At 47.8% G+C, this 4978-nt stretch overlaps 1 pseudogene; it reads left to right on the top strand.

Moving 5' to 3' along the window:
- Positions 1-3980: 3980 nt before the first annotated feature.
- LOC119340136 lies at positions 3981-4654 on the top strand (annotated as a pseudogene).
- The last annotated feature ends 324 nt before the right edge of the window (positions 4655-4978 follow it).

Below are 4978 nucleotides of genomic sequence, written 5' to 3' on the forward strand. Positions count from 1 at the left end.
GCCGTGCGCCTCCGCGCACCTCGCCGTCCGCCGGAGCCCCCGCCCTCTGCCCTTAGCCTCCTCCGCCCAGCCGCCGCCTCCCGCCGGCTTCGCCCGAGCCCGGCCGGCCGAATCTCGCCGCCGCGCCGCCCGTGGCTCTCCGCCGCCCCGGCGCCCCTCGCCGTGCCGGCCGGCCCCGCCGCTCCCTGCCGAGCCCCGCCGCGGCCAAATCCGGTCGGGCCGGACCGGATCCAGTCGGCCCCGAGCTCCTCCGGCCATCTCCCTCATCTCCGGCAGTCTCTCCGGCGAGATCCGGCCTGCCTTGGTTCGCGTGCCCGCAGGTTGACTTTCCCCCCTCCAAAACCCCACTAAGTCCCGAATCTGCAGTAATTTTCATGCCATGTTCATGCCATCATAACTCTGCATCCGTAGCTCCGTTTCGTGCGTGTAATATGTCAAATTGTTTGTCTCGAGGAGTACATCATTTCATTCGATTGCATCACATTCATTTGAGGTCATATTGATGCCCGAATCATCGTTGTAAAAGTGCTTCATAATGTTTTCTGCTGTCTGTTATCAGAACGAGCTATTTTGTCATTTTTGCCATGATTGATGTGTGCATCCTATGAGGTTGATGTCTACATGTGTTTTGAACTATGCCATGTCTTATTTACAGAGATGCTTACCATGTATTTTTGTGATCAATGTGGTGACTAGCACAAGCATGCAAACTAGGCATCGTGATGTTGCTGATTTTAGTCCCTGTTCTGCTGTTATTTTGATGTCATGTAAACTTGATGCTACAGAGAGATCCATGCATATTTTGAGATACTTCAGTAAGGGTGTTTTGAACATGTGGTTATTGTCTATCCATTCATGCCCTTGTTGCAATTATAGAGTAGTCTAGCATGTCTTTTGAGTGCTCTACTTTTGCTTCAAAAATGTTTCCTGGCAGATTGTTTACATGTTATTCAATTTGGCCGAGGTTGCTATAGTTGATCCTTGCATGCTATAGACTTGTTCTTGACTTGTTTTGTTTCACAAACATGTCTTCTTGATGATGATATGCTTATCTTGTCATGCAATGACTTGTAGTGAGTGAATCGATCTTGTTAAGTAGGGTTCATGATGTTGCTGTTTTGCTAGGCTGAATCTGTTATTTCGCAATGCTATATAAACATGTTTCTACTAATCATCCTATGCATAATCTGGAGATGTTCTATAAACATGTTTTGATCTATATGTCATCCTCTATCCATTAATGCCCCTGGTAGCATTTATAGCTTGTTGTACCTTGTTCATATCTTGCTCCAAAGTTGCTTCATAATGTTGTTGTCAGCCTGTTTACATTAAGTTCACTTGTTCCCATGTGTTTTGCTAGTGATCCATGCATCCTATGACCTTGCTCTTGCCATGCCTAGCTTCTCAAATATGCCTTCTTACTGTTGGTTGCCTTACCATGCCACGTATTGCTCTGTAGTGAGTGATACAAACTCATTTACATGCCTTCATAATTCTGTTCTTGCCAGGTTTGAATCTGTTTAATAACTTGCTATGTTTACGTGGGTGCCATCATATTTTCTGATCCTTTTTGGCTTATGGTCAGTAAGGGACTTTTGATCTATGCTTTGAGTAGATTCATACCATGCCTTTGTTTGCCATTATAAGTTCCTGTAACATGTTATTTGATAGCTCTGAACATTGCATCGTGATGTTATTTCTGCAAAGTCTGAATTGTTATAACTTGCAATCTTACCCTGTGTGTTTGACAATGTTCTAGTGATTTCTGGAGATAGCTCAGTGTTCATGTTTTGTAATGCTTTACCTGTACATCATGTCCATGCTTTTTTTTATCATGTTGGGGTGCTGTAGTGTGTTGTTTTGATGCTTGCAATATGCCTAGTTGCTGTTTTGGACAGATTGTTGCTATGACTTGTATAGTGTGTGTGTTGAGCCGTTGCTCCGTTTTGAGTGTGCTCTATATGAAACTTGCTTAGAATTGCATGTAGCTTCATATTATCATGTTGCATCCTTGTTTTGAGGTGTTTGCTTGATGTTTGGGTGCATTTTGCATCAATGCCATGTTTGTCTTGTTTTGCTCATATCTTCTAGGCCGTAGCTCCAAACTAAATGAACTTTATATGTAACTTGACTAGAATCTCGTGTAGATCATCCTTGTGCATCTTAACTTGATGTTTAACAACTTGAACCTAAGGTTTATTCAGATCTGGACCAATTTCGAAATATGCATATGAGGACTTACCGGAATTGTTATATGTTGTTCCCGGCCTCATTTAAACTTGCCTTGATGTGTTGCTCTTGTTTGCATCATCTCTTGCCATGAGTAGCTTCATGTAGCTTGGTCATGCATCATGCTTGTTGTGCATCATGTCTTGTTCATGTGTGGTGTGTTTACCTTGTTGTGTGCTTCTTCTCGATAGTTCCTATTTCGTTGCGATCGTGAAGATACGTTCGTCTACGCTTGGTTCGGCTTCATCCGTTCGTCTTATTCATGGACTCGTTCTTCTTCCTTGCGGGTCGGGATTGTCGGCGCATCGGGCGGTCTTGCTGGTCTTGTTTTACCATTGTCGAAATGTCTTGTAAACCAGGATTCCGAGTCTGATCGGGTCTTCCTGGGAGAAGGTCTATTCCTTCGTTGATCACGAGAGCTTGTCATGGGCTAAGTTGGGACACCCCTGCAGGGTATAATCTTTCGAAAGCCGTGCCTACGGTTATAGGCAGATGGGAATTTGTTAATGTCCGGTTGTAGATAACTTGACACCAGATCCGAATTAAAACGCATCAACCGCGTGTGTAGCCGTGATGGTCTCTTCTCGGCGGAGTCCGGGAAGTAAACACGGTCTTTGGGTTATGTTTGACGTAAGTAGGAGTTCAGGATCACTTCTTGATCATTACTAGTTGACGTCCGTTCCTTTTGCTCTCCTCTCGCTCTTATTTGCGTATGCTAGCCACCATATATGCTTAGTCGTTGCTGCAACCTCACCACTTTACCCTTTCCTTTTCCTTTAAGCTTTGCTAGTCTTGATACCCATGGTAATGGGATTGCTGAGTCCTCGTGGCTCACAGATTACTACAATAACAGTTGCAGGTACAGGTTGTGCGATGATCCTGATGCGAGAGCGATGTTTGCTTGTATTGGACTTCTTCTTCTGCTTCTTCTTCGATCAGGGGATAGGTTCCAGGTCGGCAGCCTGGGCTAGCAGGGTGGATGTCGTTTGAGTTTCTGTTTGTGATTCATCCGTAGTCGGATGATGCTCTTATGTATTGTGATGTTGTATTCATGTGGCATTGTATGCCTTATGTATGTATCCCCATCTATTATGTAATGTTGATGTAATGATATCCACCTTGCAAAAGCGTTCCAATATGCGGGTCTATCCTTGGTGGAACCTTCGAGTTCCTTTTGGATAGGGTCGCATATTGGGCGTGACAATAATGTTGCAGAAAGTTTGAGTTAAGAACCTTCGAGTTCCTTTTGGATAGGGTCGCATATTGGGCGTGACAATAATGTTGCAGAAAGTTTGAGTTAAGAGAGGAGGGGGTCCAATGGGGGCGGCGGTGGCAGTAGTTAGCATTGTTGCAAATGGTGGTGCCGAATGGCGCAACGAATTTTCTACAACATGATCTTTGTTGTAAAAGTTTTTTACTCTAACACAATCTCTATTGTCAAGATTTACACAACATGATTTTTATTGCAAAAGTTATCCTACAAGTGTTGTGATGTGATGGCTTGCCTCGCGACCCATATTTTATAAAGATCCGCCGACCGACGTAGCACATCCCTAAGAGCATGTCCACCAGCAGCACCAAAAAACGCGCACACGGTAAACTGGCTTTTTAGCGCGCGTGGGACGTTTTCGCACGCTCCAGCTGAGGCGGGAAAGTAGCGCGCACTGGAAAGGATTGCGCGCACGCGGGAGAAAGTGGGCGGCCGCGCGCTAGATTTGGCTCACCGCTTCCGGCGTGCCTATAAATTGTAGCGCTCACCACGCGACCACCCATCGTTCTCCACACTGCCATGTGCGCTCTGCCGCTTCCTCGCTGCTTCCCTGCCCCGCCACCAACGCGCCCCCACCGCGCCACCATGCCGCCGCGCCATCAGGGATCTTCAGGCTACCATGGCGTTCGCAAGCGCCCCTCCGGCGCCTACTACACCGAGATCCGGTCCGGCGACGTCCGCCTCGGCCTCGGCACGTTCGAGACCTCACACGAGGCCGCCCGCGCATACGACGCGGCGTGGCACCTAGGGAGGCCTCGCGCGCAGATGAACTTTCACGACGTCTACACGCGCGAGCATGCGCAGGCCGTCACCCCTCCACCTCGTCTTATAACAGATCAGGACCGTGAGGATTACCGTCGGCGGCAGCGCTGCCTCCACATCGCCGAGCAGGACGAGCGAGCCATGGCGGAGTGACGCCTGCGCCACCCGAAGGATGTCGCCATCGAGAACGCCTTCTGGGTGGAGAGGATGGAAAGGCACCGCGTGGAGCGGGCGGATAGGCGTCGGCGGATGGCACTGGCCATATCGCAGTGCGATCTTGTTAACGCCGGTGGGAAGTCGTTTTTCGAGACAGACGATCAACGTTGGAATGACGTGTGGCTCAATACCTCGGACAACACCAGCGAGGATGATGATGAGGACGACCCCGAATAGGTTCTAGTTGCACCGTAGTTTTTATCTAGTTGCACCGTATTTTTTTATCTAGTTGCACTGTAGTTCTTTTATCTATATATGTGATGTATCGTTTTATCTATGTATTGTGAAATATCTATGTGTCGTTATCTATCTATCCATGTATATGCACCATAGTTCAGAGTGTTTGTGTGAGAGCGCGTGCGCTCATTTCAGCGCACCTGCTGAAGCTACGCGCACGCGCTCATTTCAGCGCTCCCTGCCGCGCCAAAGCAGGCGATCCTAGCGCGCCGGCATTCAGCGGCTGTTGGAGATGCTCTAAAACAAAACATTGGGATACATGAC

Source organism: Triticum dicoccoides, chromosome 7B (genome assembly GCF_002162155.2).
Source record: "Triticum dicoccoides isolate Atlit2015 ecotype Zavitan chromosome 7B, WEW_v2.0, whole genome shotgun sequence".
Lineage (NCBI taxonomy): Eukaryota > Viridiplantae > Streptophyta > Magnoliopsida > Poales > Poaceae > Triticum > Triticum dicoccoides.